The sequence below is a fragment of the Myotis yumanensis genome, unplaced genomic scaffold (genome assembly GCF_028538775.1).
Source record: "Myotis yumanensis isolate MYYU_CA2020_CCGP unplaced genomic scaffold, mMyoYum1.0.hap1 SCAF_1, whole genome shotgun sequence".
In the NCBI taxonomy this organism is placed as follows: domain Eukaryota; kingdom Metazoa; phylum Chordata; class Mammalia; order Chiroptera; family Vespertilionidae; genus Myotis; species Myotis yumanensis.
This window is the reverse complement of record NW_027223752.1, coordinates 210,807,205-210,823,270: the sequence shown is the minus strand read 5'-3', so window position 1 is coordinate 210,823,270 and position 16,066 is coordinate 210,807,205. Positions and strand designations below refer to the sequence as shown.

The 16,066-nt window shown below is 40.7% G+C and overlaps 1 protein-coding gene across 4 annotated transcripts in view; it reads left to right on the top strand.

Annotated features, from left to right (window-relative positions):
• Positions 1–16,066, top strand: part of ATP10D (ATPase phospholipid transporting 10D (putative)) — a 79,542-nt gene that overhangs the window by 6,754 nt on the left and 56,722 nt on the right. The window contains exon 1 of one of the 4 annotated variants that reach the window (XM_070397105.1): positions 3,444–3,487. The exons of the other annotated variants lie outside the window; for them this stretch is intronic. The gene's annotated coding sequence lies outside the window, so the exon portion shown is untranslated. Of the gene's footprint in view, positions 1–3,443; positions 3,488–16,066 lie in introns of those variants that run through there. 4 annotated transcript variants of the gene reach the window in all.

Below are 16,066 nucleotides of genomic sequence, written 5' to 3'. Positions count from 1 at the left end.
TAATGCATCTGTACACAACTTGGTCTATTTTCTTTTAATATACTTTGGATTTAATCAAGTTAGATTAAGTCTCTCATTAATTGCTGGTAATTTTATTTGCCACCTTTGTTTATGCTACCAGGCCCACATGATGTTGAACATGGTCATTTCAGAATACTGTAGATTGGTCATGTTCTGAAGATATTAGGAATCAGCAGAAAGAATCTTGAAATAGGTTCTTATCTAGGAATTAAGAACTTTCTGACCAATAAGTGTTTTTTTCCCCGCCCACTAACTTGAATTATCTAATGTAAAGAGCAATGAAGGTGGTATTTAAAAAGTATGACAGACTTGTTTTTGAGATTACTTTGATGTCTAGAAACGTATATGCCCTATGTAAGTATATGTTTTACTGCAACAATTATCTCAACTTTCTTTTGCTGTTCTGAAAGCTAAGCTGAAATTTTAGCTGAATTTTGCCATAAATATGTCAAAGCCTATCTATGAGGATTAACCTCTGAAGAATTTCAGGGAATGAGGGAATCTCATGAAGTTCACGCCTGACCCCTCTACAGGACTGTGGACTCCTTGGAGACAAGAACCATGGAGTTTACATAGGACGTTTCATCATTTTGGTTGTAGTGCCTAGAAAAGTGCATGGCTGACACATTAGTCTTTTGGTACCTATTAAACAGATATGAGGAAAAGAGATCTCTGAACAGTGGAAATAGGTTTGACTAAATATGTCTTGTTAAGTTTCTATATTCTGCTCCCTGTAGACCATTGAGGTCATTAATTCCATTTATTTCTGCTTATTAACTACTAGAGGCCTGGTGCATGAAATTCATGCATGGAAGGGGGGGCTCTCAGCCCGGCCTGCACCCTCTCAGAATCTGGGACCCCTTGGGGGATGTCCAACTGCCCGTCAGTCAGACATCCCTCTCACAATCCGGGACCACTGGCTCCTAACCGCTCACCTGCCTGCCTGCCTAATCACCGCTAACCACTCACCTGCCTTCCTGATCGCCCCTAACCCCTCTGCCTGCCTGCCTAATCTTCCCTAACTGCTTGCCTGCCTGCCTGATCGCCCCTAACTGCCTCTGTCTCGGTCCCCGTCGCCGCAGCTTCATCCCAAAGGACATCCAGAATGATGTCCGGGAGGTCGTTTGGCTGCCTAGTCTAATTAGCATATTATGCTTTTATTATTAAAGAGTCTAAGGTAGATGGAAGTATGAGTTAAGTCTTAAGAAAGGCAGATACTTTGGCAGCCACGGGACAAACAAACCTGTAAAATTAGACACGAGCATTCAAAACAAGGAGGTCTTCAACTACTGCAAGACAATCTATGCAGAGGCTTCTGAAGACCCTGAAGGCATCACTATATAGAGCACTTTGCAATGACTGGTGCTCAAGGCATTGGTGCTGAATTCTCAGAGAAGGAAATGCATTTAGAATGCTGTATAAAATATAGGAAAATTGAGAACACATTTATAATGCTTTCTATCCTGGATGAAATTGTTTGGGCACTTAAAGGAATTAATCAAGCTGTCTGGAAAAAAAAATAGGTTACTCAGAAGAACTTCCTTCCTATGAGTTTTGAAATTAACATACCTTGGCTATTTTTAATAACAGATTTGACTTGTTCTAGTTCCCCTTTTATGTCTTCCTATTACAGTCTTGCAAGTGGCCATTTTAGGCTGACATGCTGTAGATTTTAATATGAACTGTAATAACTTTAGCATGCATAATAAAAGCTGTAATGAATTAACAGGAAATAACTAAGCATATATCACTTCTACAGCCAGTGTTTTTAAGATTATTACAGATATTCTGCATGTAAGAGAGGTATTATGTTATTCATTAATCCTATGTTCATTCCACAAACACATATTGAAAGTCTGCTCTATGCCTGATACTTACTGTTTTAGGCCTATGCTGTATCAGTGAACAAAAGAGATATAAATTCCTCCTCTGATGGAGGCCGAAGAAAACAGAGCTAAAATACAAAAATAATTATACCTTATTAGAAAGGGACGTGAGTTCTATGAGAAATGAAACTGGAGGGAAATAGGGATTGCTGAGACAAGGCTGTGCAGAGTGGAGTGAAGGAGGAGAGGGGTATTGAGAGGACATGGGGAGGCAGATAGCGAGACACTGGCAGCTATAATTATAACTAAGATGAGAGTCTTTAGAGATTTGGAATTGTGGAAATGTCAGGATCTAACTTAGGTTTTAACAGGACTAGGTGATCGTATTAGACGAGAGTGATGGTGGGAATGATGCCAAGTGGTGAGATTCTGGATATGTTTTAAAGGCAGGGCCAACAGAATTTGCTGACTGACTGTATGGATTTTGAGGGAAGACAGGACGCCCTGATGACTCAAAGGCTTTGGGGCTGAGGATCTAGGATGAAGCTGCCATCAGCTGACAGGGCTCATCTGGGGGAAGGGACAGCAGGTTTTGGGGGAGTACCAGGAGCTCAGTGTTCCACATGTTTCCATTTGGAGATAGGCTAGGCTGGGCTAGGCTGTCTAGTTGGCAGTCAGATGGATGAATCTGGACTTTGGGGAAGAGTTCTGAGCTCGAGAATAGTTAGTTAGGGAAACCTGTAGAAGTTCTCTTTTGATGGTCTTAGTTTTCTCAGTAAAACAGAAACAAGATCATCAGCACAAAGGAAGCTGGGAGGAAGATACGCAGTTAGAGGAGAAGGTATGAAACAGTTGCCTGTTAAAATGGGAAAGTAAAGAGACTAGAAGTCCTATATGATTGCAGTTGGCATGTGCAGCCAACTTGTAGCTCATGGCCGGTAATTTAAAGTGACACTAACCAGGCACATTATGTGTTTCTCTGTAGGCACTTTCAACCCATAGGTATTGGAACAGAGTATATAGGGATTTGATAGAACTGATTTGAATATAGCTAGGGTAAGGGCTTTGCCAAGAAAGAAGTGAGAAAGGACCTAAGGGGTGGAGAGAATATACAAGGAAGTGACCACAGTGTTGATGATACATTTCTAAATGTGTGAGTGGGGAGATGAGGCCGTGCGAGGAGGAGGGGCAGCGAGAGATAGTGGGCCAGTCGCTTACAAGTCCCCATGGGACCCGATGATATTGAAGTCAGGCTGAAATGGATCATTTATTTACATGTACATTTTATTGTTATATATTGGATCATATTTCAAATACATGTAAAGAGCTTTCTAATGCATGCATCTAATGAGTGTTTGAAAATTAAATATTTGAATTTGTTAATTTATTTTTTCAAATGAAGTATGCTTGTAGTATTTTTCCCCCTGAATGACTTAAGTTCAGATATTTTATACTGGTCCTATTCTTCCTCCTAACCCTCACATTCCTTGGTAGGCTGCCAGAAGCTATGTGCCTTCTACCAACTTATTGCTCAAGTTTCTGCCCTATAGCAGAGCCTTCTACTGGCTGCAGAGGCTCTCACTCCAGCGGAGGTATTTGGATCAGGCTTGGGTAACCATTGACCAAGCTGTGTCACTTGGGTGAGTTTCCCAATCACTCTGAGTCTCAATGTTTTCAACCTCAAATGGGGATAAAAACATGTACATTGTTGTCAGATTAAAATTATGTATATTTATCCCCAGCACAGGACTTTGCATGTCTTTTTAAAATTTATTTATTTTTATATTATTTTTTATTGATTAAGGTATTACAAATGCGTCTTTATCCCCCCATTGTCCCCTCATCCCCCCAGTCTTGCCCTCACCCTCACTCCTTGTTGTCTGCGTCCATCGCTTATGCTTATAGGCATGCATACTGCATGTCTTTTTAAATGGTAGATACTGTTATGATCTCAGGTTTATTGAATTAATAATATTGTATTACAGTTGAATAACTGAATCTCAAAAACAGCTATTCTATCATTTCAATAACGTAGATTTTAAGAGTATTCAGGATTACCAATGTCAGAACATATATGTTTATAATTTTCAGCTTTAAGAATAGACTATGACATATTGGCAAATTACCATGAGTATGGGTGAGATTTTTTTTTTTTTTTTTTAGTTTCCAGTAACATGGAGAGACAACATACCACTGCGACATTTTCCCTGCCTTTTTGCTAGCTTAAACCAGTTTTGAGCCTAAGCATTAGCAAAAGGTCAATTGGAGGTATGATCCCTATAAGAAAAAGCTGAGATATGTTGAAAAAAAGATGTAATAAAGCTTTCAGTGTCTGAATGGACACATAAATATTTAATTCTCACACAAGAAAATTGAAAAATCTCTTTCTATTTAATGTATTTTGGAAACATTAAGAAGAGATACACTTTTCCCAGTAGAAAGCCATGCATCTAGATACCACAGTCATATTTTATACCTCTGTCTTCTTTAAAAATAAACACGCTCTGTTTGAAAGCTCTAAACTGACTCTTCATCAGCAATGAAATAAAACACATTGCGGTGGAGGGTGTCTTCCCTCAGCCTGAGTGCGAGGCTGCTTCTGTGCTGCAGAATAGAACTGTGTCTTTAGGTTCTGTGTGCCCAGCATCAACCGTAGCGTTTGGTGTTCAGGTCTAGTTTGCTGAGTGAATTGGGACTGAGTGAGCTTGGTTTGGGCACTCTTTTCTACAGATGCATAAGGGCTATGTGCTTGATTAGAGCTGGCCTTTCCCCATGAGCGTCCTGTAACTGTTTATCTTCTTTTCCAAAGATTGTGTGGGGTGAAGAAAAACACTTCTTTTTATAGGTAGCACAAAAATAATCACTAAGGGAGCCGTGCCAACACGTCACCTTGGCACCTGATGCAATAAGAAACCAGCAAAGATTTCAGGTGATCTTACTGCCACCTTACTGCTTATTACCTGTCAGATAAGGAATCAGCTTCTTATAGAGAGAGCTGGAGAAGTAGGTCTGGCGTGACCCAGATTGGAACAAGCTTTGGTTTTTTTTCTGTGTTTCAGAGATGTACAGGCCAAGAAAACTTTCACATCCCAAGTCCACTGTGAAAAATTTCTTATCTTATAGCTATAACATCTCTCTCTCTCTTTTTATTGACCCTGATAGGTGAATTCTCTTTCTTCCCAGGTTTGGGATATATAGGAACTTTGATATTTTTGTTAGAGTTTTCTCATCTTGTTTGAGAAAAAGGTTACAAGTCTGTCAAGGCCAGAACCCACTGTTCCCCATTGTTCTCCCTTGCCAAACTTTTGGAAATGTTGGCTGAAACTGATTTGTAATTGTATTAAATCTGCTGAGTCCATCCCGAAGGCCCATCAGCCATTGCTGGGTATTTTTGTGTGTAAACTAGACTTTCACTATATTAGTTAATTCTAGCCTTAGGTGAGAGGGTCTGCTTGTATCAGCTGTCAAGTCATCGGTACATGGCCTCAGTCTATACCAGCCGTGGGCAAACTACGGCCCGCGGGCTGGATCCGGCCGTTTGAAATGAATAAAACTAAAAAAAAAAAAAGACCGTACCCTTTTATGTAATGATGTTTACTTTGAATTTATATTAGTTCACACAAACACTCCATCCATGCTTTTGTTCCGGCCCTCCGGTCCAGTTTAAGAACCCATTGTGGCCCTCGAGTCAAAAAGTTTGCCCACCCCTGGTCAAAGAAGAAAGACTGACCAATAATACGAGTGACATCTAACTAAATCTTCATTCTTAATTTCAACTTTACATATTGAAAGAAATTTACATAGCCGAGTTCTCAAAGCATGTTCCAAGGACCAACTTGAGCACTAACCTGGAAACTTGTTAGAAATGCAGATTCTTTTTTTTTTTTTTTTAAGATTTTTAAAAATTGATTTTTAGAGAGAGAGAGGAAGGGAGAGGGAAACAGAGAGAAACATCAATATGAGAGCAAAACATCCATCTGGCTGCCTCCTACATGCCCTCAACGGGGGGTTGAGCCCGCAACCTGAGCATGTGCCCTGACTGGGAATTGAACCTGGCAACCCCAGGTGCACAGGATGACAACCACCAACCGAGCCACATCAGGAAGGAAAGAAATCCAGCTTCTTGAGCCCCACCCAGATCTGCTGAGTCAGCAGCATGGGGGGGGGGGGGGTGCTTCAGCACATTCGGATGCATACGGGAATTTGACAGCCACAAACAGAGCGTCTTGAAACGACTATACACAAGAATGTTTTTCTCTTTTAGACAAGTGAGCTCATATATGTACCTTTCAGGTTGTGTGTTGGCTGATGATGACCTCATCAATGTTTAAATAGTAACTGGGCTTAAGAAAATTCATTATCCCATATTTACCTTTGATGATCTGTCCTGCTACAAAATTTCCATTAAGCATTCATTGAGGCAACAGTGTTTTGAGCTCTGTCTGCTTTCAAGTACATCTGTACACAAGAAGGAACATAGTATCTGTTATTTCAGGTGCACTCTGTTATAGGTTATAGCTTTTAATATCTTCTAGAAAAATATAGTTATTTTAAATGACTATAATAAAAATGTAGGTTATGAATTAGAAATAATCTAATTTAAATGATCATATTTGACTATTGAAATTTTACGTATAAATGGAATTGTGTAGTTGGAAAGGCATGACATTGGAGTCAAATATTGCATGCCTTGAGTTATACTCTTTGACCTTTTATTTCTTCCTCTGAAACTAGGAAGTGAAACTTCATACCATGTTGTGAAGATTAAATTAAATGGCATGTGAAATGTATTTTGTAAGCAGTAATTATTATGAAAGTGTTATATGTACTTATTTTCTAGCAACGTTTGGCTTGTGTTTCTTTATTTCTAATTTTAATTGATCTTATGTCTTAAAATTGATAGCTTATAGATTTTAGAACTTTAATTACAGGTTTTGTTCAGCTTCTGTGAGTCAGTGGGATATTGGATCATGTAGCATCATGCACACATAATGCACAGGGCAGCATTAGACTGTTTCATAGCTATTAATTAAAACTTCTTCCTTTAAAACTTGAAAATTAAATTTTAAAAATTATAATTCAATACATTTCATTGTAACAAAAAAAGAAAAGTTAAAAAGCTCCTCCTATTCCTTTTTCTTTTTCTTTTTTGGGATACCTAATAGATTGTAGCAATTCACACTCCCATTGCCAGAGTTATATTTAATTTGCTAAATTTTATTGAGGTTTTCCATCAATATTCATAAGTGAAAGTGATTTATAATTTTCTTGTGCCAATTATAAAGAGATTTACACATGCATATTTTTAGAACATAATTGATATTTCTGTGATGGTGATTAATGATTACTTGCAATGAAACTTTTTCCCCCTACTATATAATTGCCTTATTGTGAAATAGTATTGCAGGTTGGATGTATATAGCATTTGGTTTATATTAATCTCATATTCAGTCCCTCTCTACCAGTTTAAACCTGTATGTTAAGAATATTTTTTAAAACCTAGTTGGTTGTTTGTAATTGGTGGTTGTTCTTTTCTTAAAAAATATATTTTTATTATTGATTTCAGAGAGGAAGGGAGAGGGGGAGAGATAGAAACATCAATGATGAGAGAGAATCATTGATTGGCTGCCTCCTGCATGCCTCACACTGGGGATGGAGCCCATAACCTGGGCATGTGCCCTGACCGGGAATCGAACAGTGACCTAGTTGATAGGTTGAACCTCAACCACTGAGCCACACCAGCCAGGCTGTGTTAAGAATCTTGATCTTGGTCATATGAATTAACTTTTACATTCTAGACAAAATGCTAATGTCAGTTAATTAAAGCAAGGGGTCCAGAGACAGCTGTCCTTTGTCACTGCATTTCTGGGTAATATTGAACATCAGGTTGTCATGCTCAGCCCAGGAACATGCAGGCTTTTTCATAGAGTTAATCGTTAATGGTATTTTCCATCACTAACCAGCAGGAATTTTGCTGTAATTCAAATTTCCACACAGTAGTAGTTGCTCTTAAACTAAAATAAAGTTAAGAATGGAGATTTTAATAAAAACCTAGGTAAACTATGTTTTATTTTTTAATGAAATGCTAAATCTCCCTGCCTGTAAGGAGAGCAACTCACTGGGGAGTAGAGTATCAAGATCTAAGCATTCTTTCTGGTTCTATGTGATGATAATTGAACTTGTTTCGTGTGTGTGTGTGTGTTTTAAATTTGTTGTTAATTCTCAAGGTAGGGTTCCAATCAGTGGCATAATATTAGGTCAAGTAAAGCATGGAACCATTTGTTTATTATCAGAAACCATGACAAATCAGCTCCTTGTGGAGTAGGCTAAATCTTAGAATTATGAATGATATTCTTGAAAAATCTTAAAAATGTTCCTTAGAGCTTTTGTCTACTGGGTGGCTCTGCTTACCCATGGGAACAATTGATAGAGGGTTTTGCTATCTTTAGCTAATTGGTTGCCTGGCAGACTCTGCAATTAAAGAGGCAGTATGAGAAAAGGAAACAAAAACACCTCGTTTCCTCTTTCATGTCTCAGCGTGGCTTTCCTTCCATTAGAAGCAGGAGTAAGTTTGAGAAAACACAAGTACAGTAGTCCCCCCTTATCTGCTGGAGATATGTTCCAAGACTCCCAGTAGATTCCAGAAGCCAAAGATAGTACTGAATCCTAAATATACTGTGTCATTGATCATCTAACTTTGGCCACTCATGAGACTCTCTGGAGTCTGGGAAGGAATTAGAGAAGGTCCCTGACCTTGAAGAATGAAGCTACCTGAAGCACACAGTAGCAAGTGCCAGTGATGGAGCCATGCCCAGCTTTTAATGGGAGCAGAGCCGGGAGTACCTTACTGTAGCTCCTGTGTGGATCCTCAGTCTCTCCCACTCCAAGGTCAAGCTAAAACAGTCTAGAACCGTGGTCGGCAAACTGCGGCTCACGAGCCACATGCGGCTCTTTGGCCCCTTGAGTGTGGCTCTTCCTAAGCCTTAGGAGTAACCTTATTAAGTTAATAACAATGTACCTACCTATATAGTTTAAGTTTAAGAAATTTGGCTCTCAAAAGAAATTTCAATCATTGTACTGTTGATATTTGGCTCTGTTGACTAATGAGTTTGCCGACCACTGGAAGATGAATAGGGGCTGTTGTGGTGAGTGGGTGATATGATTGGCCAGCCCTCTGGAAAAAGAGGGCAGCATTTCCAAAGGTGCAGGTTATAGGCTGTGCTTTGCAACCTCCAGACATGTCATCTGGGTACTAATTAAACCCCACATTCATGCTCCTGAATCAGAATCTCCAGGGGAGGGGCCTAGGAGACTATAATTAGCAGAGGGCCCCAGGACTAGTGGAATATAGTTTGTTCATGAACATAATTGGAATGAAATTTGAAGAAGATGGTGGAGGATGAGATCAGATGGCATGAAGGTTATTTATATACTAGAGGCCCAGTGCATGAGATTTGTGCACTGATGGGGGCATGGCCTGTGGGGATCGGCCCTTTGTGTGTGCTGCTCATTCCGGTCAGCCGAGCGGCTGTGGACCCGCCCTCTGAGTGTCTGCTCTGTGGCCCGGCCTCTTCCGTTGAGCTGGAGCACTTGCCTCTCCAGAGGACCCGGTCAGGGCTGGGACCAGGGACAATAGCACTGAGAGGTGGTGGAGTAGGCCTCAGTCCCATGGCGGCAACAAACCTGCCTCCCAGCCTCCAGGGTCAGCTCTGTGAGCCTGCAGCAGCAGCACTATGTAGCCTGCGGGTGTCCGGAGGAGGTGGCAGGGAGTGAGGAGGGGGATCCTGGGGCAAGGAAGTGATGATCACAGCCTGGGTTCCTGCCCGTCAGCCCGGGGTTCGCAGCGGGAGCAGCTGGTCATCACGGTCAGCCAAGCGGTGCTCCCACTGTGGTAGCGCACTGACCACCAAGGGGCAGCTCCTGCATTTAGCGTCTGCCCCTGGTGGTCAGTGCACATCATAGCGACTGTTCAACTGGTTATTCTGGTCATTCTCCTGTTTGATCGCTGGGCTTTTATTATATAGGATATAAAAGCTTAAGTGACCATTCGACTGTCCGACTGGTAGCTATGACATGCAATGACCACCAGGGGGCAATTGCTCCGACCAGTAGCTATGACATGCACTGACCACCGGGGGGCAGACGCTCAAAGCAGGAGCTACCAAGCTGTGGTGACTTGGCAGCTGCAGTTCTTGGGTGATGCACCGGGAACCAGAGAGGAGGGAACCCAATTCTGGGATGCGTCATCGGAGAACCACCCTCTTGTAATCTGGACCCCTCGGGGGATGTCAGAGAGCTGGTTTCAGCCCGATCCCTGCAGGCCAGGCTGAGGGACCCCACCGGTGCACGAATCCATGCACCGGGCCTCTAGTTTTATTACATTTACTAGAGGCCCAGCGCATGAAATTGTGCACAGGTAGGTCCTTAGGCCTAGCCTGCGATCAGGCCCATCTTCTGCCCGCTCGCCAGTCCCCAGTCCTGCCCTGTCATCCCCACCAGCCAGCCGGTTCCCCTCCCCCTCCCTGGGTCCCATCCCGCTGCCACCGCCAGCCAGCCGGTTCCCCTCTCCAGCCCCGGGTCCTGCCCCGCTGCCGCCAGCCAGCTGGTTCCCCTAACCGGCCCCCCACCTCATAGCGACTGGTCGAGCGGTCATTCCGGTTGTTACGCTTATGGTCACTGGCCTTTTATTATATAGGACTAGAGGCCCAGTGCATGAAATTTGTGCATGGGTAGGGACCGTAGGCCTGGCCGGTGATCAGGGCTGATCAGGGCCTTCTGGCTGCTGGTTGGGGCCTTCATTCTGGCTGTCGGCTGCTGGCCGGGGCCTTCCTTTCATTCCGTGCTGCCCCCTGGTGGTCTGCACACATCATAGCAAGCGGTCAAACTCCTGGTCAGTTGAACTCCCGAGGAGACAATTTGCATAGTAGCCTTTTACTACATAGGGTTAGTCATGCCTGTCTTTTATGATTTGTTTTCTATTTGTAACCTGATTAAAACTGGTTACTTCAGGTATCAACAGTGACACTGAACTGAGCATTGACTTAGACTTGGGCAACTTCATTTAATTTGAAATCAATCTGTTGAAAGTTTGGACCTCGGACCAATTTACTGGGTTTCAAACCTTGACTTATTTATGACCTGAGAAATAGCCAAAGAGGAGAGCAGGAATTAGAGCATTGTCATCTATAGTATGCCCAAGACTCTTAATGTTATGTTATTTTATTCATTAGCAAGCTGAGGCCCAGAGGTTAATTACATAGGTCAGAGATCTAATGAGTGATGCAACTGCCATTTGAGCCTTGGTCTATAGAGCAGGGGGAATTGGATTCTTCAGAATGGTGAGCGGAGTGCTCATTCACTCAATTAAAATAGGTGAAATAGAAAATACAGGCTTAGGGGCAGGGGCTACAGTGAAAAAGCTTCTGACATTTGTTACTATGTGAAAATTTGTGTCCAACATCCTGTTGTTTTATTTTTAAGAAAATCTAATTATCAATATTTTATGTGAATTTATCTCCATTTTTAAATGTCCTGTATTAAAAAAAATATATTAAAAACAATGTGTTTGCCAACATCATGGTGCAAAATACATCATTAGATAGAATTTTACTACTAGTTTGTAGCCTTGAGATGAAATAATCTCTAAAGTCTAAGCTTTTAAATATCATGATTCTTGCTTGATGAGGTATGACTTACTCTGATGTGCTTTCCTTTCATATCATGAAGAAATTTTCCTGAATATCCATGTGAAACGCTATTAATAATAGAACCTTCTCTAAGTACTAATATACTTTTAACTTTGCTGGGGCATGTGGGGAAAGAGTAAAAGGCTACGGGCTCCTACTCTGGGAGATATGGTAAATAAAGTGCTGTCTTCCCCTGAGCCTTCTAGTCCAACTGCTGTCTTTTAGTGCCTTTTATCCATTGTGGAGCCACACGTAGTAGTGTCTTTCAAGAGCGTGAATAGCAGCATATTAGTGAATCTTCAAACCAATTCAGTGCATCTTGACCAGTATTAAAATGAGAGAGAGACACACACAGAGAGAGACTGAGTTACTGTAGAATAGAAAATGCATGCATTGCAAGTAATAAGAGTAAAAACTGGTTTTGTAGGCTTTTTTTTTCAGCTATATATGTATGTATGTCTATGTCTATGTTCCAGGTTCACCATAGAATATCATAGAATGTATTTCCCACTGGCTGGCAGTTACCAAATTTTGAAAGCACTGAGCTGGAGTGCTAAGTAGATCCGTGGTCATTCCTGCTTAATATAAGATGGTTTAAATTCTAAGTTGGAACCTTGAAAGGATGTTTTCCACATGCTAGTTACCTGCACTCCTAGTCTTTTTTTCTTCTATTCCTTGAAAGCACTTGCACCTTTTCTCTCTTGTGTAGATCAGTCCCTTGATCTGATCATCACTTATTAGGAAAAGAGTAGCAGTGATGAAGGGAGGGAGAGTCGTTACAGGACGACAAGCCACCCGGCCTTGGAGAGTAGGACAGAGACTCGATGGCTGAGGGCGGATGCTGAGGAGGGCGGTGAGCCAGGGGGAAGGAGAAGGCAATATACCAGTAGATAGAGCACCTAATATAAGTGTAAGGACATTAAAAAGGTACACAGGAAAGCGGACCGAGGGAAACTTGGGCAATAAAATGTCTTCCAGTCATAGATTTGTCTCTTTGGAACGGAGTGAATGGGAAAAAAGAAGGTTCTTGAGTATGTATGTGGAGTGAAAAGCTGATTGTTTTTGTAAACCAGTGAGTATTTTTTTTCTAGTGTGAGGTTGTTAGTTAAATACACCACAAATTACCAGAAGTTAACATCACCCATGTCTCATATTTTTAAAAATATTTCTAACTTTTCATTCTCAAGAAATTGTATTCTGAAATTTAAAAATCTAGGTAGAATCTTGTTGTATGAGATTGTGGACAATAGAGGAATACACACTCCTCTGTCTTAATATGAATTTACAAAGTGCTCACTTAATGCTGAAGATACAATAGTTCTGTGACTTTAAGCAAAAAGATGCATTAACAAAACCACTTTTACCACAGGCTAATTCATATCAACAAGAGTTAAGTTCCTATGGCATCTCATCAACATTATAACAATTGAACTAAATATTATTGGAGGACCTGCTGTAATTACAAGTAAAAACTTCTCTTTTAAAGTTTCCAGAAATTGGCCGAAACCGGTTTGGCTCAGTGGATAGAGCGTCGGCCTGCGGACTCAAGGGTCCCAGGTTCGATTCCGGTCAAGGGCATGTACCCGGGTTGCCGGCACATCCCCAGTGGCAGATGTGCAGGAGGCAGTTGATTGATGTTTCTCTCTCATCGATGTTTCTAACTCTCTATCTCTCTCCCTTCCTCTCTGTAAAAAAAAAATTCAATAAAATATATTAAAAAAAAAAAAAGTTTCCAGAAATTATATAAATTGTACTGATTTCACTCTTCTAAAATATTTGAGGTTTGTAATAATGGTCACCTACTGTGCATGAGGTGAAATGCATGAAAAGCACTGAGTGCTTTTATTAAGTATTTTACATTCTTTTTTTTTTTTTTTAATATCTTTTATTGATTTTTTACAGAGAGGAAGGGAGAGGGATAGAGAGTTAGAAACATCGATCGATGAGAGAGAAACATCGATCAGCTGCCTCCCGCACACTCCTCACTGGGGATGTGCCCGCAACCAAGGTACATGCCCTTGACCGGAATCAAACCTGGGACCCTTCAGTCCGCAGGCCGACGCTCTATCCACTGAGCCAAACCGGCCAGGGCAGTATTTTACATTCTTATTGGTTCATTGATAAAGCACGAGGTAGCTCTGGGGAGATGTATGAGTGCGCTATGAACTATCTTAATAACTCGAGCTGCATTGGAGGTTAAGCCTTATAGGACATTTGGTCTTGTCAAAACCACCCCCTGAGGCATTTGGTCCATGTCAAAAGGTCCTTGATCCTGATGGTATTTTGCATGTATTAATTCTGTAAACCAAAGTAGACATAAGTGATATGAGCTATTTGAACCCAGGGATGTCTTCTAAGTGTGGACATTTTGGACAGGATCAAATATCAAGGACCATTTGGCCTGGTCCAAATATGCTTCTAGATATTTCTGATGAGACCAAATCTCAAGGACCTTTGGCATGGACCAAATGTTTCCATGGATGTTTTGGGCAGGACCAAATATCCACTAATCTAGGTGAACAAGCTATTTTTTTTTTTAACTGAAGTGAAAAAAAAACAGGCTTTTCAAATCACTTCAGAGGAACACTTTAAAAACATTATGTTGAAAAGATATTGAGAATTGTTTTGGCCAGTCGGTGTTTATAGATTTAGCTCTCTTTGAGCAGGTATTTTAGAGAGCAAACTCCAAACGACAGAATTTGATAAGGATAGAACTATTGTTTTTTTCTTGTTTTCAATATTAGTATAAAACTGGTAAGACTGGCTTTAAGGATATTTTCTCTCACGAATAATAGAGGCTGTGTACAGCCTCTATTGTGGGCAAAAGTAGGTTTACAGTTGTTCATATGGAAAGTAATATAATAATTAATAAATAATAATAATACTACAAGAATAAACTCTGTTTTGCATACTCACAACTGTAAACCTACTTTTGCCTATCCTGTATTGTGGGTCCAATATCCAAATACACACATTTGGAAGCTATTGCATTTTTCCCATTAAAAGTAACTTTCTGCTCTTATTTATTTTTTTAATATTTTGCTTTAGATCATATAACTTTTAAAGATCTGATGGGATTTTAGAAAATTATTATTTGTAATTCAACTTGTCTATAAATGCAGTGTTGAAGTAATTCTATCTAATTAATCTCTTGGATTGCTTAAAAACCAATGTATCATAAACAAATGTATTAACAAGAATGGATTGTTAAAAACATGGATTCACTAACTACTAGAATATAATTGGGCCAAATCTTCTAATGCTGCTAGGTAATGACTTATGATTTCAGATCCATGAAAGCTGGATACAATTTTCATGTTCTTAGGGGGAAACTATTAATTCCTGATTAATATAACACTTTAGAGAAAAGAATCAATAGACGTGCTTTAAACTTAGAATGTAGTTTAGGAAGGAAGCACGCTTAAAGAATTTGCCCAAACTACATCAGTGCCTTAAATACTATTCTGCACCTCGGGTTGCATTTATGTATTTACACGCCTGTCACCTCACCTAGACCCTGAGCTCCTGCAAAAGGGGATCTAGGACTGAATCATGTCTGTATTTCTAGCCTAGTATAGTTTCTAGCCCATAACCTCAATTTTCTCTAGGTGCAGTCGTAGGCCATCTGAGTCAGATTCATCTGGGGAGTCTTGTTAACAGTTCAGATGACCAGAACATGCCCACAGATTTACTAAATAAGTCTCCAGAGGTGAGCTCCAATCCAAGATGATAAGTACATGCAATGGGACTGATAGAGCAAGGATAGAAACCAAGGCCTCCAGACCCTGCCCTCCACACATTGTTCATTTGCTGACATGTTCTTTAGCTACCCAAGGAATTTTCATTGGGCATCTACTAAGTGCCAGCTACTCCAGATGTGAAGATAAATGAGACACATGGACAGTTAAAAGCAGAAACTGTTGAGTTAGAAAGATTTGGTTTGAATCAGCCTTACTAACCATATGAATTTCAGCAAGTTACTTTACTTCTGTAAGCCTGTTTCCTCTTTTGCAAAATAGAAATAATAGCTGTGTTATCAGATTGATGTTAATATTAAGTAAGACGATGCATATAAAGTGCTTTGCAAAGTGCTTGGAATATAGTGTACTCTTAATAATGCTAACTCCTCCCCCTGCCCCCAGTTAATGAGCTCACATTCCAGGCAGGGCTGAATTCTTGGAAAATAATAAAAACTTGGAAATAAGAAAGAGATTATATAAGAGTTAAATTTTGATCTCCAGTGGGGGGTGTGTAGGAAGCAGCCAATCAATGATTCTCTCTCATTGTTGATGTTTCTGTCTCTCTCTCTCCCTCTCCCTTCCTCTCTGAAATCAATAAAAATATCCTATATAATAATAGGCTAATATGCAAATCGACCGAACGGCTAATGACTGGTCACTATGATGCACACTGACCACCAGGGGGCAGACGCTCAATGCAGGAGCTGCCCCCTGGTGGTCAGTGTGCTCCTACGGGGAGCGGGCCTAAGCCATCAGTCAGACATCCCCTGAGGTCTCCCAGACTGCGAGAATT